At 48.1% G+C, this 25,023-nt stretch overlaps 2 protein-coding genes across 9 annotated transcripts in view; one reads left to right on the forward strand and one right to left on the reverse strand.

Annotated features, from left to right (window-relative positions):
* The window catches only part of ERI2 (ERI1 exoribonuclease family member 2), a 282,343-nt gene extending 280,747 nt beyond the window's left edge, over nucleotides 1-1,596 (reverse strand). For 3 of the 5 annotated variants that reach the window (XM_069647657.1, XM_069647654.1, XM_069647656.1), the window contains exon 1: nucleotides 1,419-1,526. The gene's annotated coding sequence lies outside the window, so the exon portion shown is untranslated. Of the gene's footprint in view, nucleotides 1-1,418 lie in introns of all 5 variants that reach the window. The other 2 variants (XM_069647653.1, XM_069647655.1) reach the window with 2 other exon arrangements.
* REXO5 (RNA exonuclease 5) overlaps nucleotides 1,565-25,023 on the forward strand; it is a 1,375,618-nt gene continuing 1,352,159 nt past the window's right edge. For 2 of the 4 annotated variants that reach the window (XM_069647652.1, XM_069647650.1), the window contains exon 1: nucleotides 1,569-1,665. The gene's annotated coding sequence lies outside the window, so the exon portion shown is untranslated. Of the gene's footprint in view, nucleotides 1,666-25,023 lie in introns of all 4 variants that reach the window. The other 2 variants (XM_069647648.1, XM_069647651.1) reach the window with 2 other exon arrangements.

Consider the following 25,023-nt stretch of genomic DNA (forward strand, 5'->3'; position numbering starts at 1 on the left):
GTGGGTGTCGCTCGGGTTGGTCGCGGTGGGTGGGCGGCAGCGCGCTGTGCCTAGCCTGAAGCGCATGTGTAGGCGTACGGGCTGGGGTCTTGCGGGTCTGCGCGCCGGTCTCCGGGCTCGCTGGGTGGTGTGAGTTTGGGGTGTTGTGTCTGTTGGTGTGGATTGATGGGGTGTGGTTGTTTGCAGTAGGGTGGCTGGTGGTGTTGAATTGGGGGTAGTGGTTTGGTGGAAGTGTGGGTGTCGCTCGGGTTGGCCGCGGTGGGTGGGCGGCAGCGCGCGGTGCCTTGCCTGAAGCGCATGTGTAGGCGTACGGGCTGCGGTCTCGCGGGTCTGTGCGCCGGTCTCCAGGCTCGCTGGGTGGTGTGAGCTTGGGGTGTTGTGTCTGTTGGTGTGGATTGGTGGGGTGTGGTTGTTTGCGGTAGGGTGGCTGGTGGTGTTGAATTGGGGGTAGTGGTTGTTTGGTGGCTGCAGGTTCGTGTGGAAGTCGCTCGGGTTGATCGCGGTGGGTGGGTGGCAGCGCGCCTGAAGCGCATGTGTAGGCTTACGGGCCGGGGTCTCGCGGGTCTGCGCGCCTGTCTCTAGGACTCGCTGGGTGGTGTTTTGAGTGGTGGGGGGTGTGTGTTTGTGGTTGGGTAGCTGGTGGTTTGTGTGGAAGTGTGGCCTGTGTGTTGATTGGTGGGGTTGGTGCACATCCTTTAGGATGGGGAAGCGCCTGCGTGGGTCCGCCCACGCGTTCGATAATTAAGAAGAAGAAGAAAGTATCGGCAAACTTTAAACACACACAATGCTAGTGGGTCACAGAAGGAATGTGCGATTGATCATGAAAGCAACACAAGGCCTTCGATTAGCCTTCTCTTCCACACATTGCAAAGGGGTAAATGAACAAGCCCTCTCCCCGGGGTATGCCAAATCGCCCCCCATGCAGGAGAAATAAAGAACTGTTATGCTAGAAATTCGTACCCATACGGGTCTATCCATCTGCTGCACATACCAAATCCTCCAACCCCGCCCTCCACCCTCCAGCGGGAAGGATACCTAACCGTTCACTGTACGGGACGGGAGGAATGCACTGTGCCCAGCCCCACTCCATAAAACACATCCCGCCACGGACAAATCGCACATTTGCATGAGAAAAGCCCAAAACGAACTTAATCCACCTGTACTTTAAGTAAATCTCAACCGATACATATTACAAACCCCAAAATATACAGAAATACACCCTCCCCAATATTGCCTCCCCACTTTGATGCACTTTACATATCCTCAAAAAACACTGAAATAACGAAAAAAATCCTAAACTGAATCCGCCTGTACTTTTACCCCTCATGCACATTACAAAATACACAGAAATACCCCCTTCCCAATATTGCCGCTCTGCATTAAAGTAACAATCAACAAGGGATGACTTTAGGACTTACCAGAACCCAAATAACAACCAACTATACGCAATGTTCTTTGGAACGGAAGAATCACTCCCGCAACACCTTCCTTTCCCTCTCCTGCAAAAAAAAAAAAAGATGACAAAGTGAACGTTTAAACCCACGTGATGCAGTGAACGTTGAAACCCACGTGATGCAGAGCTGCACAAGTATTGAAGTGGAGGCGGGCCTTGCTATGGTCCGTTTCTCGAATGTGAACTAGAGTCCAGTTTCCAGGCAGCATCAGGTGAGTGCATGCGATCCAGCTCTTTTAGTCAATTGTATATGCTTTTCTTTTAGCATCCATCAACTTAGACGTTCTCACCCCTTTGTTGTTATTTTGTTAAGAGGAGCCCTTTTGCAACCTCAAGGAACGCACGTTGAAACTGTAATTCCTTGTATTGTACTTAGCACTTGTTGAGATTAAACATTGTAAGTACGTGATTTTCTAAACATCTGGTTTTGCAATTACACGGGACAGCCTGTTGTTGGTATTATAGACACAATAGCTGCTCAGAAGCTTATTGACGGTACGGTTCAGGCTCTGCAATGCTCGCAGACGCAGTAACTGCTGTGCAGCTTCTACACAAGCCGTGCTCTGGTGTAAGTGACTACATATCTTTATTTTTTTAGGGTTTGTTCTGTTTTACTCTTTCAACAATCATGAAATATTTGTAATAACTGATAGCTTGTTCTTACAGTGAGATAACATGTTCAGCGTAATACATATTGAGAAAACACTTCATTTCTGAGTTATCAATCACTCATGTGTATAGTCTAATTATTGAACTCATATGCCGGTAAGATAGCTCAGCGGGTTGTGTGCTCGCTGCTGCGATCTGAGCGTGATCTGCAGGTCACAGGTTCGAATCCTGAGTGACTACATATCTAATAATACCTGCACAGGCTAATGCTCGCAGAGGCAGTAACTGCTGTGCAGCTGCTACAAAGACCCTGCTCTGGTGTAAGTGACTATATATATATATATATATATATATATATAAAATACCTGCGCCGGCTACTGCTTGCAGATGCAGTAACTGCTGTGCGGCTACTACACACACCCTGCTCTGGTCTAAGTGACTACATCTATAATCATACCTGCGCAGACTGATGCCTGCAGACGCAGTAACTGCTGTGCAGCTACTACACAGACCTTGCTCTGGTGTAAGTGACTACATATATAATAATACCTGTGCAGACTAATGCCTGCAGACGCAGTAACTGCTTTGCTGCTACTACACAGACCCTGCTCTGGTGTAAGTGACTACATACATAATTATACCTGCTCTGGTGTGTCTACATATATAAGCCCGCAGAGGCATTAACTGCTGTAAGTGTCTGTCACAAAGTGTGTCCGGGTGATGTAGTTCTGTCTGTGAATTGTTTGTCGATTCTTGTGGCGTAGTAGTTTTATTTTCTTTTTTTCTTTGAGGACTGTTGCTTTGTACAGTTTGAGTGGTCTTTGGTATTGTATTTAGTCTTGTCTGGTATATTTTTCTCACCATTTTGTCTCTATTTTTTGGTTATTTTTTTTTCTTTTTCAAAACTTTATTTATACATTTAGAAATTTACAGAAGCAATAGAACATAATACAATATCTCAAATGCACAAGGTGATACTTATTCACCCATATTTCCTAAGTAAATCTTTAAGAAGTAACAGAGGGGAACTGAATACAGGGAGTAAGGTGACAGAAGGTAAAGGAAAGAAATAAAATGAAAAAACAAAGCAAAATAAGAAACCTAGAACACAATCAAATATTTTAAGCGTAGAGATCATTAAATGCACCCCACATCCTCTCATATTTATCAAGCTGATCTTTTGCTTTAAAGGATATTTTCTCCCTCTTGGACAAAAGGGACAAACTCTGAAGCCAGTCATCAATGTTAGGATAGGTATCACTTTTCCAAAATTTCAAAATCTGCTTCAAGGCTAGCAAAAGAGCTCTATATATCCAAAACAGTTTACTTGTAGTTAAACCAATATTTGAAGGCAGTAAACCTAACACAGCAACAAGTGGATCTCTGGGTATAGAGAGATCCAGAACCAACTCCATCCTCTGGAAAACACCACCCCAGAATAATTGTATTTTACCACATAACCACAACATGTGGAGCGTAGTGCCCACCTCCCTATTACAGTTCCAACAACAGTCCACATTACTCAATTTACTCATTCTCATCTTCCATGGGGACCGATATAAATAATAAGTAATTCTTTGTTGTGTATATCTCAAATCTAAATCCACTTTGTATTTATCTGGACCTGCACATATGTGGCTCCACTCAATATCCAACAATGTGCAACCTAAATCTGAATCCCAATCCCCTCTACCACACTGCAATGGTTTCTATTTTGCAGTTGTTTTTGTTGGCGTTTTTTCAGTTCTTCTGTGAACCATTTTGCTGCCAGTTTTTTTGGTGTTGCTTTGAATGTTTTAGCTGGTGCTAATTGGTCAATGGCCTTGGTGATACGATTGTTGAGTGTGTCTTCTGTTGTATATATGTTTGTATCAGTGGGATCTCTTTCACCTAGGTTTTCGTGGTGGGTTGATAGCATGGCAGCCTCGTCCGCTAGTTTTGTTGCAAAGTTGGGGTTGTAAGAAGATGGTTTGTAGATCAGTAGGAATACTATGTTGGATTGGTCGTTGAGTTCTATCTTGATTAGGAGGGATTCCTAGTCTTTCGCATTGGTTGTGATAATTCGAGATGCTCAGGTGTGTTTTTTGTGTGTAATTGCGATTCCACCACCTTGTCGGTTTTCTCTGTTGGCATGTATTAATTTATAATTGTCAGGTATTGCTTCGTTCGCGATGGCTTTATAGTTGTCTGATAGCCAGGTTTCAGAAAGGAAGAGCTAGGGATGTAACGGTATTACGGTATACCGTTAAAGATACCGTGAACCACTTAATTGAACAATAATAACCGTCACATTGTTTATACCGGTATACCGTTCATACCGTTAAGTGGGCTTTTCAATCTGATTTGGAAAGGCTGCAGTAAGCAAGTGCTGCACAGTCTTGGTCTTGCACTGTTGGATGTGCCGTCTGCTAAGTAGTTTCAGTTTGAGCAGTTTTTAATGCCATTCCATAAACCACACGTGCCTGACACAAAAGCAATATGTTAGCAATAGGAAGAATAAATACAGTGCCAAGAAGGAAGAGGGTTTTTTTTAATGTACATTTTTTTAAAGCGCTCATACAGCCTGCGGGCATCGAGGCGCTGTTAAAGAAATTGGTTTTGTTTATTTAGTTGCGTAATTGTTTTTGTCTTCGTTGCGTATTTATAACGCACTTAAGCACCCAGAGGTTTCTAAGCGCGGACCCAGGGATCGAACCTGTGTTGCTTCGTGTCGTCTTGCTTGCAAGGCACGCACGTTGCCGCTGATCTATCCTCCCGGGATTTTGGGTTGGTGGCTTTGGGGTTTATATATTTATAATGGATAATGTTTTCTAAATATATGACAATGGGGGATTTGCCTGGTTCTTTCATTGAATTTACATATAAGTCACACTGCGAAATGTAATCATCTCTGTGGGTATTCCCTGCTGCCATACCAAAGGGTGACATGTCTGTGATTACTGAACACCCTTTGGCCCGGAAGTAAACTAAAGGCTGTAACATAAAGAGAGAGTGTGTGTGCGTGTGTGTGTGTGTATGCGCACAAGCGTATACTACCCTCAGACTCCATTGATCTGTGGCATGCAGATTATCAAGATGGCAACATGTTCATCTTCACCAGTAGCCAGTGGGGGGAGCTAAAAGCCTAAAGGACCATTTAAGAAAAGCTATTCAGTTTGCTTTGCCAGTTGCAGCAGGCCCCCCCCCTTTCCACCTGTGTTTGTGTTTGGTGGAAGCAAGGGGTGGCATTTCAGTGGAAAGTATGTTGAAAAGCCCAATTCTGGCCCTGGGTGCCTAGTTTTGTTTGATATGATAAACCTGACAATTTATGACCTTTTAGAAAATATTTGTTAAGATTAGTTAACTCCACCTGCTATACCGCGATAACCATGATATACCGTCATTTGGCAAGAAGGTTATTGTACCGTCATAAAACTAATACCGTGACACCCCTAGGAAGAGCATGTCTGTGCCTCCTTTGCTTAGGCTGTCGGTTCGGTGTTGCTGTGCTGTTTTTGTTTACCACGTTGTCGTATGTCGTATGTGGACAGGTAGTGAGTATTGTAGTCTGTCTTTGCTCTGTTATTTGTATGTCTCCTTCGGCCATCTCAGATGTTTGTCGAGTTTTTTGGGGTTGTGGGATCATGCTGGTCCATGCCTTCCTGAGTGGTTTGGGATTTCTTATTATTTCTGTTGTCTTTTCTGACTTCTTTGTCTTTCTTGTGCATGATGCGTGGGTTGTGTTCCTTAGTGGGCGTCCTCTTTCGATTGGTGCTCAGATTATTTCTTATTTTGTCAGAATATTCCAAGTGGTTTTCACTCTAAGTCTGTTGAAAAACTGCACTTGTTCTCTATGGGAAAATTAATGCGAGTAGGCTGAAAACAGCGTTCTTATGTTTTTCTTAATAACTTTCATTCTCTAAGGAATTCCAGTTTAGTTGGGCTTGTGATAAACTGTTTGGAATATTTCACCCAAATTCATCCAGCATGTTAGCCTCGCTCAACCTCTCTGCTGTAAAAAGCACCAAGGCTGATATATAATATGATATGCTATGGCATTTATAATGCGCCTATAAACAAGTGTTTCAAGGCGTGATGAGGCAAGGGAGGAGGAACATAGGGAAGACGAAGCCAGCGATCTTAATGGGTCAGGTGACATTGAGATCGGGAGGGGGTAAAGGGAAAAGTGAGGGGGGGGGGGCGGAGTGCAAACCCTAGGATCAAGAGTAAAAAATAAATAAAATTAAATAAGGTAAAAGGTGTGGCCAGCTTGTGGCAAGTGCAGGGGTAAGTGCAGGCATCAAGCGTCAAGAGCTGGTAGGGGACTGTAGGGATACAGAAACAGCCCACAAATGCAGGGGTTGCCCGAGAGGCAGTGCTGGTGTGCAACTGGCAAGGGAGGGGACCTGTGCCCGAGATCAGAGGGTAGCCAGGTGACCAGTGCAGTTTCAGTCAGGAGTTCAGCAAGGGAGAGTAGGAGAGAAAGCAGAAGCAAAGAGAAAGGTCTTGAGGTGCTTCCGGAACCAGAGATGGTTTTCCTCAAGTTGCAGGGAGGCAGGAAGGCTGTTCCAGAGGCAGGCCCAGCCGAAGAAAGAGATCTACCACCAATTTGTTGCTTGGAGAAGTGACGGACCCTGAGGGAGTTGGAGGCGGATGAGCGAAGAGCTCGAGAAGGAAGATATTTAGGAAGAGAGAGTTAAAGGTATTGCGGCCCCAGGCCCCAGAAGGCCTTGTGGACAATGCAGAGGGTTTTGAACATAATCCTCGCAGCCACTGGGAGCCAGTGCAGAGATTTCAGTCTTGGAGAGATACGACCCCTGGGCTTGAGACCAAGGACAAGTCTTGCAGTCCTATTCTGGGTGAGTGGCAGAGGGCAGAGAGTAGAAGCAGGCAGATTTAGAAAGAGGCTGTTGTAATAGTCCAGACTAGAGAGAACCAGAGCCCTGGAGACAGTGAGCTTCTGCGGGAAGGAGAGGAAAGGAAGTATACCTCTGACGCGGTGAAGCTGGTAGTGTGACTTCTTAGAGACGTCAGAGATGTAAGGAGAGTGCAGAGTCGAAGATGACCCCAAGGATTTTAGCCTCACTGTTGGTAGCAGGAAGAGGGCCAACAGGCCGGCCAGAGAGTGTCAGGAAAGGAGGGAGCAGGTGTTCCGATGAGGAGAATCTCAGTCTTACTGGTATTAAGGCAGGGATAATTGGCGGCACTCCACTCCTGGATAGCGGACAGACAGTCGGAGATGAGAGAAGGAGAAGAGGTGGCGGAAGGGAGCCTGAGATGAATGTCATCCGCATAGGACTGAAAGTTGGGGCAGAGAGTAGCAAAGCGGTGGGCAAGAAGTGCCCGGTATTGGTTGATCAGCCAGGGAGAGAGTTTATACCCCAGGGAACACCACAGCTAGAGATAGAGGAGAGGAAGGACCCAAGTTGGACCTTGGAGGGCCGATCAGAGAGGAAAGAGGTTAGCCAAGCCAGGAACTGATCAGTGATACCCAGGTTATCATGAAGACAGTTGAGTAGGATGGCATGGTTGAGCGTGTCAAAGGCAGAAGAGCGATCAAGTAAGATGAAGAAACAGGGGGTATTGGAATCAAGGTCGGAGAGCAGGTCTTCATGGATGTTCAGGAGAGCAGTTTCCGTGCTTCTAGCAGCTCCGAAGTCAGACTGATGGTCATAGAGACAACCAACCGATTCAGTGTGAAGATTAAGCTGGGAGATGGCCAGCTTTTCCAGGAGTTTGCCCAGGAAAAGAGTTTGGCAGTTAGCCGGGCAGGAGGTGTCGGCTGAGAGTTTCTTAAGAAGTGGGTGCACAAGGGAATGCTTCAGGGGGGAAGGGAAGACTCTAGTGGCGAAGGAGTGGTTGCAGAAGTCAGCCAAAGCAGGAGGCAAAGTGTCAGTGTGGTCCTTGATGGTTTTAGAGGAACAGTGGAGAACCTGTTTTGACAAGACTTGCATAGATCGGACTTGTCTAGAAACCTTATCTAAGGAGAACAGGGGAAAGGCAGAGAAGGAGGGAGTAGAGGTGGCCACAGAGGGGCCAGAGGAAGAGCGGGGAGGAGGAGCAGAGGAAGAGAGAGGGGACAGGATGTCTTGAGGTTTAGGGATGAAATGAGAAGCCAGGGCCATGCAGAGGGTCTGGGAGGGGACAGGAGAGGTAGAGACTGCAGCAGGATTGGCCAGCTCCTTGCCGATTTTAAGAATTTCGGGCGAGTTGTTGGATGCCGCACAGACGCAGGCTTGGATGAGGGCTCTCTTCTTGGTGCGGACAGAGAGCCGGTATTGCCGTTGGAGCAGGCGGCAGGCCAGTTTGTCATAGGATGTACAGGAAGCATGCCATTTCCTCTCAGCCACCCTGCACTTGCGTTTAAGGGTGATGAGATCTGAGTTGTACCAGGAGTTGCACTTGGCTTTTGGCTTCAAGCGGATCCTCATGACAAGGGCAGGAACATCAAGAGCATCAGATATAGCAGAGTGGAGCATAGAAAGGGCTGTGTCAGGGTGTGAGTTAGCCGAAGGGGGAGGAGGGGTGAGAAAGTGGTGGCAAAAGCCTCAACTGAAACACGCTTCATGGGTCGGATAACCGAGAAGGTAGGTGGCAGTGCTGGAGTTGGCTTGTCCTGAGGGATGGAGAGAGTGAGTTGAGAGGAAAGGAGACAGTGATCACTCAAGGAGAGATGAGTGGTAAGAGGGATAGAAAGGGGAAGGTCTGTGGAGATTAGAACATCCAGAGTGTGCCCTGCAGAGTGAGTCGGGCCAGAGGGGAGGATGGAGAGTGAGTTGCAGAGGTTGCGAAAGATTCCAGAGGAAGGACAGGAAGCATCCAGGTGGATGTTAAAGTCTCCAAGAAGGAGGAGTTGAGTGGTCGAGACCAGGAGGGAAGAGGAGAGGTCTGTCAACTCCGAGAGGAAGGAGGAGATCTGAACAGGTGGCCGATAGAGGGCAGCCGCAGTAAGGGAATGGCTAGAGGAGAGAGAGAGTGTCATGCATGCTGGATGTGGTTCTACCACTTACGCTCATAGAACAGCGAGACCGTTCTATTCCAAATGGCGGTTGTTCGATTCATTGCCGGGAAAGCGACGTCTGCACTTTTCACGTCGCCAAATTCACATGAATTCTGCTTCGTCACGTGATCTACTGCCTTACGTATATAAGTAGCGTGGAAACTTCACTTGCTGCTTCTGATCGAATCATTTGGCGTTGTGTAGCTGAACCTCCGATCTTTGTCCTTGCAGTTTTCCTCAGCTGCTTCTTGGGCCTTCTATAGCGTGTTTTCCTCCACACCCTGATTCCTGGAGCTGTTTGTTCGCGTGTAATTCCACACGCGCACGTTGTCTTCAAGAGCGGCGGACCTCGGCTGCATGAATCCTGTTCGCGTGTAATTCCACACGTGCACGCTGTCTTCAAGCGCGGCTGGCCTGGACTGCGTGAATCCTGTTCGCGTGTAATTGCGCACGCTGTCTTCAAGCGCGGCTGGCCTGGACTGCGTGAATCCTGTTCGCGTGAAATTCCACACGCACACGTTGTCTTCAAGCGCGGCTGGCCTGGGCTGCGTGAATCCTGTTCGCGTGCAATTCCACAAGCGCACGCTGTCTTCAAGCGCGGCTGGCCTGGGCTGCGTGAATCCTATTTGCGTGTATTTCCACACGCACACACTATTTTCTTCGCGGCTGTTCAGAACCGCGTGTACTTTGTTTATTCCACAAAAGGGCGCTACTTCCGACTCCTGCATCTGTGATATTAACAGGTGGATTTATTCATTTCTATTCTTTTCTCTACGTGGGAAGGAAGCTCTTCAAGGACTGTTGGAGGGTGACAGTGAACAGTACTTTGGACGCTATCCTGTGGTGCAGCAACCCGGTATCTAGCGTGAGCCTCGTGCCGTTCGGGATAAGTCTCCCTTACTAATCTTCCCTTCCTTGTCGTTTGTTCCAATTCCGGATTTTCCTAAGGAGACTTCCGCTGGATTCTTCTACACCAGTCTTAAGGTCAGTGTGTGAATTAATGCCAAATACTGTTCTATCATAGAGAGTCGATTTGGGGCAGTTTCTTATGATACTTTATTTTGTTCTAGGCTGACTTCCTATACTTACCCACGCCCTTTCCAGTGATCCCTCTCTCTGCCTGTTTCATCAGTCAGAGAGCCGTATCATTTGGAAGGTCTAAACTTGACTTCACAACTATCAAATCGTGTGAACAGGGATCCGGAAGACCCTAACATCTGTATCCTTTTGAGTACCGTATCCTTTTCAGTCAATACTTTGGTGCTTTCTGACAGAGAGAGAGCCTGCAGACGAGGCATTCAAAAGAGGAGTAGCCCTGCTTAGGAATGACAGAGGCAGGAATCCACTCAGGGAAGATCAGGGCTACACCCCCTCCAGAACGATTGGACCTGGTGGCGGAGAGGATCTTGTAGCCATCAGGGCGGAGAGTGTCAAATCTCGTGACCGAGCTGGCTGTGAACCATGTCTCGCTGAGACCGAGGACATCGAGGTCAAGTTCTTCAAGGAGGCGGCAGATGTGAGAGGAGTGTTTGATAGCTAAGCGAGAGTTGAGAGTGGCAATATGGAAAAGGTTGCCGTCCTTGAAAGACTTCTGTGGAGGGGTACAAATCAGAGGTACGCCCTGAGGAGGTGTAAAAGAAGCCCGAGCAGGGTGGGGGGGGGGCAGAAGAGGAAGGAGGAGAGGGCAAGGTAGCCAAGGAGGAGACAGCAGGGGGAGGCAAGGAAGCAGTGGATGGAAGAGACAGAACAGCAGGAGAAGAAAGGAAATTGTCTGTGCCTGAATGATGATAAAATAGAGCTCCTGATTCTAGGAGCTACAGCCAACCTCAACAAACTTAGCAGCAAATACCTCTCCTTTAACATAGACCGCATTAACATTAAAGTAGACAAGGAGGTGAAAACCGTGGGTTTCTACTTGGTCTCAACTCTTAACTTCGGCAAGCAAGTTAACGCCACCTCCTCAGCAACAGCGTACACACATGTTGATACAAGCCTCTTCTATCCACTGAGGGCTGCACTACCTTGGCGAGAGCCCTAATCCTGTCAAATCCCGATTATTGCAATGCCCTATATTTAGGTGCTAGCAATTATATGATCAATAAACTGCAGATCCTTCAAAATAACGCACTGAGAACAGCCCTGAGCATGCCGAAGAGACAACACATCTCGGAGGCTAGGTATAAGTGCAACTGGCTCTCCATCAAGGACAGAATTCTGCTCAAAACTGTCTCCCTCACCCACAAATGCCTAAACAATGCTTCACCCCAATACCTAATGGATAAAATTCCCAAATAATCCTCAACTCGCCCCGTGAGGACCACAAACTCCTTCTGCCTAATAGTCCCCAGATTCAAACTAAAAGAAGCCTGAGGCAGCAGCTTTCCAGTTATGGCAGCCCAGGCCTGGAACTCCCTCCCCACCAACCTTAAATCAGACCAGTCATTCTACAGCTTCAGAAAAAAACACCAAAAGTTGGCTAGTCAATGGGGTCTCTGACCGCCTGCCAGCTCAATGACCCTACACCTCACCACGCTGACTTACACTGCATACTTCCCCGATTTCCCCTCCTTTGGACTATTTGGTTGCTCCTTGTTGTCCTATTGTATATTTGCGCTCAACCTGTAAATTGATCTACACCATGCCATAAATTATGTATTTACTGTCTGCAACTATATGTATGTGTGTAACCTGAAATATTGTGACTTACCTACATTATGCGCCCAGATACCTCCGGGTTTGGTGCGCTATAGAAATAAACAAAACAAATTGTGGCGTGGGAAGCATCTATCAAAGAGGAGAAGGTTGGCCTAAGGTCCTTGGACGAAGACGATACCGTTCAGGTAAACATTAATGATGATTTTAGATGAGTGGAAGGAGGCCAGGAGGGCCTCCCACCGGGTGCCTCCATTAATGGGAGAAGAAGAGAAGGTAGAAAGCACAGGGACCATATTGGAGAGTCCATAGGTCTGGCAAGGGAACGACAAAGAGTATGTCTTTGAGGGTTTGTCTGGAGGAAGCACTGGTATAGGTGTCAGCGATAGGGAGGCCTGGGTTGGAGACAGGAGGTCCTTTTTAAACTTTGTTGTACCAGATTTAGTGAGGAGAGTAGGATAGTCGACAGAGAAGCATTTAGAAAAGATAGGAGAGACAGAGGGCACCATAGAATTGGTGGGGAGGGGAGAGAAGAGGAAAAGGGGGGGTGGAGCGGGGAGAACACTAGGGAAGGACACGGGGAGGAGCGCAAGCAGACAAGACCGAGACGAGACAATAGTAGACAATTGAACAAAACGACAAGAGCTCAGACAATAGTAGAACAGTTTGCTAGATGAATGCTTTGCTAAGAAGGCAAAAACCATGACCGCACTACTGTCACAATGAAGTTTAAATACCGGAGAAATCGCACATAGGTTTGAGAGTCCTGTATAATGGGAGAGAGGCCTAGGTTTCAAAATACAGTTTACATACGGCCAATAACCATAGTGTTATCTCAGTGTGGCACAAGCTACAAATCAGCAGTAGTATCCAAGTGTGGCACTCTCTAGATGAGACTCATGGCCCTGTCACCAAGTCTCTGAGGGCTTGATGCACGCAAATAATCACATCACTATTCCAGCGTGGCACATGCTAATAATCGCAGTATTATTCTAGTTTAGAAGGTTACTATGTGGCAGGGTTATCAGGGTAGAGTGATTGCTCTATTCCTCACCCGGGCAACTCCTACCTTCATAGTCGCTGCTGGTTGACGGCTGGCCACTGGCTTCCCCTGCTGACACCAGCAGACACAACCTAGAGCCGCCTCTGAAGGAGATGCGCTTTGCCTCGGGGCACTTTGTCCATGCAGCCCCTGCGGCTGAGGGCGGCACTAGGAAGCTAATTTAAAAAGCACCGAAGTGACCTATTACAGGAGGGGGGCGGGCTGGGAGGAGGGAGGAGGGAGAAGGGAGGGGGAGGGGAAGGGGATCGGGATCTGGATCCGGAAGGAGTCTGGAAGCAGCAAGGGAGCACACCGGGACTGGGTGGATCAACAGGGTTTCTTTCAAGGCTCGGAAGGGTCTGAGTGATCAACACTCACCTGGCTGGAAGAAGTGCGAGGCGAGTGGTGTTGGCGACTACACTAGGTACAGAATGTGCAATAGACTATTGCGGGAGGGGGGGGCTTAATTTAATTGAATTGATGTTTTATTTATATCGCCCTCGTACACAAGTGTTTCAGAGTGCTGGGGGAAGGTAGGAGAAGGGGATCGGGATCACGAAGGGGTCGGGAAGGAGCAAGGGAGCACGCCGGGGCGGGAGGGGGTCAACATGTTTTTCTTTTATTTTTTAAATCGAGGCCCAGAAGGGTCTGAGGGATCAACACTCACCTGTGCAGTGGAAGAAGCGTGAGTCGAGTGAGATATAAGGTTTTAAGGAGCAGGGGGCAACCCCTTCTCTGTCAAATATTTTAAACCACTGGATGGATTTACCCCAAACCAGGCAAGAACTTTTAGTCAATGCTTTGTGCCCAGGTTTCTTATTTGGTTGAAATCTGTCTGCCCAGTGGTTTTCATGCTACTGCTGTTCCAAAGCTGCACTTTTTCTCTATGGAAAAATGAATGGGCTGAAAAACTGTGAAACTGTAGTGTTTTTTGTTTTATTAATAAACATTTTCATATTATAACGTATTGGTCCCAAAATGTGCACTTTGGGGGTTTGGCGGGGGGCTTTGACAAACATTTTGTTTTTATAATTTCATCCAAATCCACCCAGAAAGTCAAAAGTTATTAGCAATAGAATTTTGGGGAAAAATGGCTGCTTTTTCATTTCTTAAAGTCCTATCAGCCTCTATGTTGCAATGCACCATGGGAGATATAGCTATAATTTGGGAGAGTGGGTATTCCATTCCCTTCTCCTTCAAATATTTTAAAAACTACTGGACGCAATAACCCCAGACACCTCCTGGAAATCGTGCCCAAGTTCTTTCATAAGGGGGCGTGGCCTGAGCCCATGTGGTGAGGCAGTGAATTAATGGAGCTCCTGTCCTGATCCTGTAAAGGTCCTGCTGTTTCGGCGGTAATTGGAAAGCTTTCTGCACAACAAAGACAACAGCTTGCAAATCTGAATCTGATCAGAATTGCCCGAGACCAAGGGACTGAAATGCCGACCCTGCACAGATGAAGATGGCTGCTGGAGGTGCTTTGCGGTGGAAGGAGGAGGGAAGGAGGTGCGGTGGTGCCACGCAGCGTATCCTGTGTATCCTGGGTGCTGGGTTGTGCATGGACTCGGCTGAGGGCTGCCTGGATCACCTGTTGACAGAATACTAGAGAGCGTGTGCCTGGCAGTGACGCATGCAGCGTTGCCATCTGAGCGCTCCCTGGCCCGCAGGGCTGGTGGACTGGTGCCTGCGGTAGCCTGACTGGAGCCGCAGCGGGCGAGCTCAAAAGGAGAGACCAACTGAGTGCCTCTCCTCTATCGTTGATCGGACAGTGCGGAGAGGACGAAAGGCACTGCAACGGGTGCCTGGAACTGGAGAAGCTTCCCAGACAAAAGTGAGTGAGGGACCACCCGGCATACTCGAGGAGACCCGGCGTGTCGGTGCAGGCACGGCAGGGATCTGCAACCGACCGCTCCGCTACGCTGTTGCTTCACCTGCTGGGTGCCTGGGGATTTCCCTTCCCCGTGTGTGCACACACTGCCTAAACTGACCCCCTGGGGACGGGGACTGGCGACGGCTGGACTGAAGCCCCTGCTGCGACCCCCACTGGTCCGACACTGCGCCTGTCCCCCTGCTGAGACTGAAGAGGTCACAAATGAGCTCCTAACAGCAGTGGGACACATACAGTGCTGCTGGTTGAGTAGGAGTGGTATAGAGGGGCACTGCTACCTATCCTATGTGAAGACTAGGCCTCCGGGGTACATATACACTGAACACTGGAAGTGAAGCAAGGATCATTATGCGAGCCGGATGGCCTTGCTGTGTGTGCACCTAAGAGCATAGACTACATACATCAGAAGACACCTACTGGCACTGGCGGAAAGGCGAGCAGGCACAGAGGGAGCAGTGCTTTTGTGGGACTGCTTTGGTCTTTTCCAGCGAATAACGTGAGAAGCTGGACTGTAAGACCTGCACTGTGATCTCATGGCTGATATACTCTGATGCGCTGGAAGCTGGGTTCTGGCGCCCACAGCAGACGGTGCTTCAGTACCTAGAAGAGTGGACCTAAGTGCGTGCAGGGCATCTAGCCTGATGGCTGGTGTTGCTCGCCTGTTCTCTGTCCCTTTGGTACATACAGCATAAATCCTTGGATGGGCGAGGAAGTGTGGCATGCTGGAAAAACTACAATTTAACTGCCAAGCAGGCACAGCGCTGATCATTGTTGGACACTGTTGAGTGAACAACTACTGCTTTCTGCTGCGCTGAGAGTGCTGGGCCAGGGAGCATACACATAATTGGCTTTGAGGGAGCCAGAGCCTGCGCGGAGTGCCCCCCCCCCACCTAACTGGTGGTTTTTGGTATACTTGCTGCTGCTGACTGTGAGCCAGGATTTCCAACGAAACTTGAATCTCTGCTGGCTTTGGTCGACCCTGCAATAATGTCCCCAACCAAAGGCAAGGGAAAGACCACAATCATGGGCTTGTTTGCCAATACGAGCAAGACCTGCAAACCTTCCCAAAGTGCATCGACAGCGCAAACTGAGGCACCTGTATCTGGCGCAGGCTCTCAGGAAGATCTGGTACTGGCTGCAATAGTGGCGCAGAGAACCTCACTAGAGACCAGAATTGCGAGGTCAAAGTAGACGTTCAGCTGCTGCTTCAGGACGTGAGGCAACTGGCTGAAAGGGTAACAACGGTTGAGACATAGCTGAAGGAAACGAGGGATTCTACTAAAGACCTGGAGACTCGAGTTCAGGACCTGGAGAGGAGGAACAATGCCTTGGAGTTGCGGGCTGAGGACGCAGAGGGGAGGCCTGGGGAAACAATATATGGCTGCTTGGGCTCCTGGAAGGTGTGGTGGGCTCCGACTCCACTCAATATGTTGAGAACTTATTACAGCAGGAAATTGGCCGTGAGATCTTATCATTGCGAAGATTCTGAACTTCCGAGATCGGGAGGTTATATTGAAACACTCAAAGGAAGGCGGGGAGGTCCTGAGGGACAACTCTAAAGTTGCCATTTACCCAGACTAAACACCGGTGGGCCAGGAATTCCTTTGTGCCGATCATGGCGAGATTCGGGCACCTAAACATTAAATACATGCTAATATACCCTGGCAGGATCAAAATCATTTGCAATGACAGGGTGCATTTCCTTGAAACTCCTGCAGCTGCCAATATGTGGCTGGAACACAACATCCTGGCCATTGGAGACGAACCCAAGACTTGACCCTGTGGGCACCTTCGTTGAGTTGGGTCACACAAGCTGGAGACTGTCACCTGATCACTTATATAGCATTACTTGTTATTGGGAGCCACCTGGTGGGGTGAGGGGGGAAAGGGTTATGGGACTAGCATCTGTGCCCTGCAGGTCATCCTGTAGAACGACGCACTGGATGTATCTGATTCAGAAACTTTTTTGTGCTGTGCGTGTTATGCGAAATATATGCCCGCCTGAACGAACACTTTTGCATGCAATGGGAGCAACATTTGATCGCTCACCAATGGCTTGTTGGAATGCTCCATGCGTAGGCGGGTGGTTGGCCTGTTGCTAGCTCCCATGGCCCGACACAGGGTGGCCTGGATAGGCCCGATTGGTGCAGTACGCCTGAGCACTGTACGTAATGTGCTGTAGCTGGGCGAGTTTATAATGGTTTGTCTGTTTGTTTTCCACGCATCTTGGATAGTATGCTTGTCTTCAGGTCTAGCTGGTTGTGTGGGTGCTAGCTGTTGGGGGTGGGCACCGAAGGTGGATACGGGGTCTCCCGTCTGTTATTATTGGAACAGGGGGTGTTGGTGAACTTGTGTACTGGCTGGCTATGACTCCGATTAAAGTATTAACCTGGAACGTGCGTGGCTGGGCACGTACTTGCGTAGGAATAGGGTGAAATCTTTCTTGACACATAAAAAGAAATCCATTGCCAGGAGATCCACCTAACAGCTGAGGAAATGGAAAGGGTCTGTGAGCGTTGGCGGGTGGGGGAGGGTACAGGGCTACAGACTCCAAATATGCTAGGGGAGTGTTTACCTGGATAACTGATACTTTGCCGTTCCAGCTACTGGAGGTGGAGGCTGACAAGGAGGGGAGGTACCTTATCCTGCGGGGTCACATTGACAACACTGAGGTGTGCATAATTCATTCTTACTTCCCGAACCATGGAATCCCAACCCATGTTCACACACTTGGTTCCCGGAAGGCACAGCACAGGGGGTGTTTTTTTCTATGGGGAGGCGATTTAATTGTGCCAGGGATCCCGTGCTTGACAGATCCTCAGTTCCCAAGGGAGGGCCATCATCTGCATCTTCTGCACTTAATGGGCACTAACCAATTTGGATTTGGTGGACGTATGAAGAGAGCTGAATCCTGACGGTAGGAGCTACTCCTATTATTCTTCACTGCATGCCCTGCATACCAGGATTGATTACATCTTTGTTGGGTGTAGTCAGTTGGGGGATATATGTGGGGCTGAATATTTGGGGAGAACAATCTCGGACCACTCCCCTTTTGTGGTTGCTTGGAACCTAAGGAGCCTACGACCCCCCTGTCCCGATGTGGCGTATGCCAACGGATGCATTGACTGACCAAGTCTTCAGAGACAAATTGCAGAAGATGTTGGCAGAGCTCCTGGAGCATAATGTGGGCAGTGTGAAGGAATGGGGCATTGTATGGGAAACCCTGAAAGTGGTGGTCAGGGGTGATGTAAGTGCTAGTGCTGGGGGTATTACAAAAATGCTGAGGGCTGAACTGGAAACTCTGGAGGACGCGATCTAGAGGTCCAAAAATGTGGGTCTGCAACAGCACGAAGAGGGGCTGGTTAAAGCCAGTACTGCTGCCTTGAGGCATGGGAAAGGTTGTCCAGGTTTGACCATGTCACCAAAACCACCAGTGCACATGCAGAACAGAATAGGCCTAGGAGTCTTCTAGCATGGCTGTGTAGGCGGGAACACCCTACACACCTGACCACTGCGTAGCAGGAAGAAGATGGGAGCATATGCAGGACACAATCGGGAATTAATGGCATCCTTTATAGGTTTTACTCCCGACTGTACAGTCAAGAGGAGCTGGTTCCCCAAGCGGATCTAAAGGAAGCCTTTTCACTGATGGCTCTTCCCAAACTAAAGGGCGAGCAGTAGGCCATATTAGATCAGCCCATCACACTCCCATAAGCACTCTCCCGATCCTCTAGCCCGAGGCCCACCTGGTCGTGAGGTCCGCGCTCCAGGACCGTCCCCCGCCAGCAGCCGTGGGACACCACAGACAACCACACATGGCCCGGTGGGCATGGGCAAAGGCGTACCAGGCTTTTCCAGGGGCCGCCTCCGACCGCCGGTGTCCGCCCGGTCCAGAGGGATCCTGTGCCGGTGCTGATCGGGGTCTGATCGTAGGGGGACGAAGGGAACGGGTCCCTGCAACAGCCCCAGCTGCACCCCGAGGAGGGATCCCTGGGGCGATTGACATTCAAGCGAGCCTCGCAGACGTAGCCCCGGGAAGAACCCGGTGCTTTCGAATTGTCGATGAATGTGTCCTGCAATTCACACTAATTCTTGCAGCTAGCTGCGTTCTTCATCGACGCGCGAGCCACCGCCAAGAGTCACAGGCAACTTTTGTTTTGTTCCGTTCCAGACGTCGGCCCGAACCTGCCGGAGAGGCCAGGGGGGAGGCAGCGCCGCCCGTCCTGCCCAAGACGGCCCAGTGCCCCATCTCGCTTCCCCACTTTAGAGTCAGCCGAGACCATCAGGGGTTTTAAGAGAAAACTAAATAAAATCCAGCCTGGGAAGCCTGCCCGCTGCCTGCGTCGGCAGCACAGCGGCAGGGCTTCCCATGGCGACGGAGGCAGGCCGCTCCGCCCCGGCCCGATTCCTGCTCGGCCTGCCCCGACCCCCTCCGCCGCTCCCCTTTCGGGGAGCCGGACAGAGAGGCGGGCCAGAGTCGGCACGGGGAGGGGGGTCAGGTGGGACCGCTAGAGTCTTCAAACCGCAGCCCGGCCGCACAGGGATTGAGCTCCAGGTACCTGGTCGAGAGGGAAGGTTGCCCGCTGCGCCAGTGGGCCTGGCCATAGCTCGCCCACAGACTTGGGCGGCAGGAACCTCGACGCCCATCGAGTAATTAGTGCCCGCTAATATGGCCTCGGCTGCCACCTTACTTTCTGCCCGCGCCGGCGCTCTTCTTTCACCGGCAGGCACGCACTCCAGTTCTCGTGGGCTCCCTGTGTCCAGCTCTGTCTCAGCCCCCCTGTGTCAATGATGCCCACACCTCTTCTCATCAGACAGGCAGGGTCCACCACCCAGAACGTTCGGTCCGTTCTGTGCTGCTCTGAGTGCTACGGAGATTCCAACTTCAGTTGTACAGGTAGGGCGCCATTTTGTCAATGCCCATTATATCTCGGCTGCATTCAAAAATGACCCCGTGCGCATCCTACGCCGTCCACGGGTGTTAACGCTCCCCTCCCATGGGCACAGTTGTATTGATAAGCTGTCTCTGTATTGCTGCAGGAGACGCTCATGCTCCTGGGCACCAGCCTCCTTCTGCTGCGGCTTCACAGTCGCGGCACCGCTCCAGTTCACCCCGCCGCAATGTAGGCTCCGCTCCCCTTGCTACTATGTTATTGCACGGATTGTACTTTGCCGCTGGCCCGCTGCCAAGCCACAAGCTGAGGCGCACGGGTGCCCCGCCGGGCCTCTCGATCCTCCATGTTAATGTCCGCCGCGAGGCAGTCCTTTGTTCGCGGCAGCCATTTTGTTACAAAGTCGTTGCCATCGGGATACAATCTTGCCATGCGTCCGTTCCAAGGACATACTGTCCGTCAAGCCTCCAAACCACGCATGAGTGCGCGCGGCACATTCATGCTTCCTTTCTCCCTTCTGTGAGCGCCAGTGCGCGTTCTGAACGTGGTATTTTCTTAGGATCTTCACGGATCTGCAGGAGCCCTGGAGGGAACACGTCCTACTCCATGGCCTCTTAGACACGCCCCCGGATCAAATTGATGTTTATGGCGAAAGGCTTGTGCACTCGCCTTCGTCAGATTATGTTTGTATTTGTTCAACAATATTGAGTAGGAGGATTGATCATTACGCGTTAGTTGTTCATGCAGATCAAAATTGAGATTCTGTAGACTATAATCGGACCAGCGGAATCGAGATTTAGCATTGTTGACGATTAGGGTTTGCGTAGACCATTGTGGTAGGCCAAGCGGATTTTTTAGATCCCATGTCCATGACATGGACAGCATATGATGATCACTATGGCTTTGTTTTATTATTTTAAAATTGTCTACAATGTTAAATAATTGGCCATCCACGTATATGTAATTGATTGTTACCTGACAATCCTCGATGCCACGTGTTCTGCGGGGGAACATCCCCCGGTAAGAAACCATTGGCTAGTTTTTAAATTCCTTTCAGCCATGTACTCAATCCACCTATTGACTTTGTGTGCTCTGGATCTACGGGGTGTTTCTAGATAGTTCAAATTGATGTCGCCTACAACAATAGTGGTTATAATATCGGGCTCTGCCAAAGTTAGATCTAGAAGTTGTGAAAGTGCAGAGTAAATTGTGTCATCGGTAATGCCAGCCAGGTTCCTGTAGATGTTTACCAGGGCGATATTATGTTCTTGGAGTCTGATTTTAACTATTAATAAAAAATTGTTTGGAGCTACCCAATTTTCAGTGGACAATTCCGTACTTTTCTTTACTGCTACTAAAAGCCCTGAAGTAGGTCTATCTTTCTGGGCTGTCTATCATGATTATTCCAAATCGGGGTCTGTGTTAACCAGGTTTCCTGGAAGGCCACTATGTCATATTTATCAATGTTATTGTCTGTATCAGATTGTGAGTGGGCATGTCCCCGGGTTTTCCAGGAGACCAAACTTAAATGTTTTTGGTTATTGACCAGTGGTTGTTAAGCTTTTGACGTTTTCTGATTCTCTAATGGCTGAATTTGACCATGAGTACATTGGGCACAATTGACTGTCGCAGGTGTATTTTGCGGTCGATTTTCTTTAGCATGCAGGTCTTGTGCTATAATGAAGCCAACTCTAAATAAATTATTTTGGATTTCCATTGGGCATTTAGCATGACACCCAAAGGAATCCAGAAGCGAACTATTGATAGGTCGTCATCACTTAGGAATTTAACTTGATCTATATCGAGCAAGGTCAGGTCTTCTAATGCAGGTATTTCAGCAAATACATTCAAGATAATCGTTTGGGATAGGTCATATTGTGAGTAAGGTAATGATTGACATTTCATTATCAAGGAGTGTCTCTTAAAATGGCTAGTTTCAGGTAAGGAGCCTATGGGAATGTTATTACTTTCTCTAAATTCAATTTTGGCATGTGTTTTCATTGGCTCCATACTTGGGATAATTGAGTGAGAGCATTTTGCAGGAGAGGCGTACCTGGGTCTATGTTTGTTAGTCTTCATTAACTCTTGTTTGTATTTCTTCTCGGTTGGGTAATTTGATGGTTTTAGGGCACTATCCAAGTTATGTATGATTGGACTCTTAGTTTTGAATTGGGCATCAATGTAGGCGTCCACTGCTTTCCTGATGTCACTGCATCTCTGTTCATGGTACAGATCTTTTATAGCCTGTCTCACCTCACTGTGTTTGGTGGGCTGAGGCAGGTCTTTAGTTGATGGTCCCGATCTAGAAGTATCGTTTTTTAATGTTTTAGGATTATTTTGCTTGCTGTTAGTGAGGATTGCGGATGACTCACAATTCTCCTCAATTACAGCAATAAGTCCATTCAAAGTAATGTACGTTAGAGATTGGTCTTTACTCGACTGGCCATCAGGGGCTATAATCTTATTTGATCTTTTTTCGTTTTTTTGCATTCTGGTCTAGCTGAAATGTAATTGTTTTAATTTGCTTATTTGCAAAAAAATTGTATCTTGTATTCAAGAGCTGAGTTTTATTTTTAGTTCTGTTTTTGCTCTCCGCTCTGATTCGTTTTAGCTTTCAAAGCAGTGGCCGTTTTTGTTTGCATTTCCATCGAGAAAACTGTCAAAAGGTTCAGGTGTAGAGGGAATTGTTATATTGTCTTGGGTATCCTGCTCTACACTTATCCAAGAGTCATTCCTTTGATTCTCTGTCCCCCCCACCCTGTAATCGCCAGATTCTCTAGCTAGGCGGATGACATGGTCAATTAAAGGGACCGCAAGAGGCATCTGCAATGCAGTCATAGGTGCTGTATTTGCTGAATTTAAATGTGAATTAGATATAGGGTAATAACGCCATTCACTGGCTTTGTTCTCTTTTGTTTTGATTTCATCAACGATCCAATCAGAGATTTGCTGAATTTTTTTCACCTGTGCTGTAATCTTGGCATTCAAATAATTTAAGTAAACTGGTTATGGTTATGGTCATGTTTATGGTCATGTTAACGGCCGCTAGAGTGATTTTGAGCATTGTCCATTGGGGTGAACCTTTAATCGGTTCCTGTGATGTAGCTCGCTTGCGTGGCATGGGCTGAACATAGGAAATTGAGAGTGCGGTAGTGTTAGTACTATAAAGGCCTGGGGTGGAGGTAGATGTAATCTCCGGGCTGTTAGACCGCTCACAATCACTGGCATGAATTGCAATATCTTGGATGAGATAGCTTGTATTCGGACTCTCGTCCACTACCCCCTGTGTGGGAATCACGGAAGGGGGAACTTGGGGAAGTGCTAGGGTAGTTCTTAGCAAAGTCTCATCTGATATGGCTTGAGATAAGGTCTTAGAATCTGCAGAAGTCAGAGATGCAGGCATACACGAATCGCTAAGCATTCCGATTGCTTTGGTGAATGGTCTATTGTCAAATGTAAGATTGCCTCGCTTTCACAATGTTCAACGAATGTTCGACAGGATTTATCAGAGAAGAAATCACGAATGTCAATATTTGGAGTCTGTGGACGATTAAGAGTGACAGGGGTAAGTACAATTACTTTGTGTGATGTGCGTCTGGTAAGACCTCAGTCACCCGAGGTCGCGGCCATGTTTTGCTGTGTTGTCAAATGCGCCGGCATACTTGTTTTCAATTAGTAGAGTTGTGTCGACATGCAAATTGGCACGTCCAATGTTGTCGGAAAAAAACAAACAAGGCAACAAGTCTAATCTCTATGAAATTAATGCACGGTAGGAGAGGCAGGACTAATGGCAAGCCACACGAGCACACAACGCCGTGGCAAAGTGGTCCTTGTCGGTTCTTGCCTCTCTGCGCGCGCGCTGGTGAGCGCAAGTTCCAAATTTGTAGTGAACGCCAGATGAGGGGCATGGCTTTACGAAGTAAGTAATAATATTGCCTAAAACAAATAAGTATCTGTGGGCAAATATATATATTGGATGTTCTTGTACGAGTGTCCTTGGAGTAAATCACCTTGCAAGAAGGGCTTGAATCATATGACTAGAGTCCTCTGGAAGATACTGCCATGGCAGAGTGGTCCTTGCCTCGGTACGTATCTGTTCCTTCAGTAGACCTGCATCTTACCAGCATCCATGAAGGGCAACCAACATCCATGAAGGACAACAACATGCCATGGCTCATTTTCAACGTACCCCAGAACAAATCAAGGAATATGCTGACAAACACCGCTCACAGCAACCTGCATATCAAGTAGGGGATAAGGTATGGTTGTCCACTAAATACCTACCTAAAAGACTGAATCCTTCAAAGATCTCCACTTTGTACATGGGGCCTTTCGGCATAACACAAGTTATACACCCAGTCACTGTCAAATTACCCTTACCGAACTCTTGGAAAAGGATCCACCCGGTTTTTCATTCTTCTCTGCTAAAAAGGTACGTGCCTGGCTCCCCTTCCAGTTTATTTTGTTACCTCGACTTATTATTTCTGATGTTTGTAGATTTTATTTGTTGGTTTAACTTCAACTATTTTGTAAAAAGGAAAAAAAAATTAACCTTTTTTTTTTTTTTTTTTAAATGGTTGCATGCTTATTGATTTTGAGTGTTTTTGTTAGAATAGCCTGTATTGTACGAGCATTTACTCTGTGTGTGTATGTATGTTGTAGAGCATGTGTCGTAGGAATGTGTTATTACAGTGCGTGTCATAACAGTGTGTATCGTAGGAGCATGTGTCAACGGTCATGCGGGCAGAGACAAGCCCACAAAGCCGATGGGAGAAAAGCACACAAGAGACGGGAGTGTAAGGAGTCCTGCAGACAAGAAAGTAAGACAAAAACATTAGGTTTCCACTGAAATAACAAGGGCAGGACTGCAGACAAATACAATGGAAACTCCGGACTGGAAACTTGGAAGCTAAAGCCAGGTAACAGACTATGGGAGGAGAAAAAAGGAACTGTAGGCAGGGAACAAGATAATTGGTGGTAGAGAGCAAGGGACATGTGAGGAACTCACGGTGTCAACAAGTAAGACAGACCTAAGTGATCACAGTTCAAGGGTGTTTATTGAACAATTAATGCTGTATGCAGGTTGGAAAAACACCTAATCTAAAACTAAGATGGGAGCAAGCGTTGACCATCAAATGAAAAATAAGGCAGTCCTGGTGGTGGTGTGTCAAATAATAAGGGCCTTTACTAAGAAACTGATTGCCAAACCTCACAACTAATACAAAAAGGGTGTGGGATAGTTTTCATGAAAAGAAATAAGTGTTTGTAAATAATATGTCAGGATGCGGTAGCCTGGGACTCCCTTCCCCATGTTTTCTACACGTGGTAAAATGGGAGCCTAGAGCGCACATTTCATCTTTCCCAGCATGAGTTAACAGTTCCAATGGCAGCAATCCGGACCGTCGATGACAAGTCTTGTTTCTCCTGAAAGTCTCTTGCCTTCGAGGGCCTGATGTATCCAATAACAAAACAAACACAAAGTTCTCTTTAAAGTTCACGTTGGGGATG

Source organism: Ambystoma mexicanum, chromosome 2q (assembly GCF_040938575.1).
Source record: "Ambystoma mexicanum isolate Mex_15411 chromosome 2q, UKY_AmexF1_1, whole genome shotgun sequence".
In the NCBI taxonomy this organism is placed as follows: Eukaryota; Metazoa; Chordata; class Amphibia; order Caudata; family Ambystomatidae; genus Ambystoma; species Ambystoma mexicanum.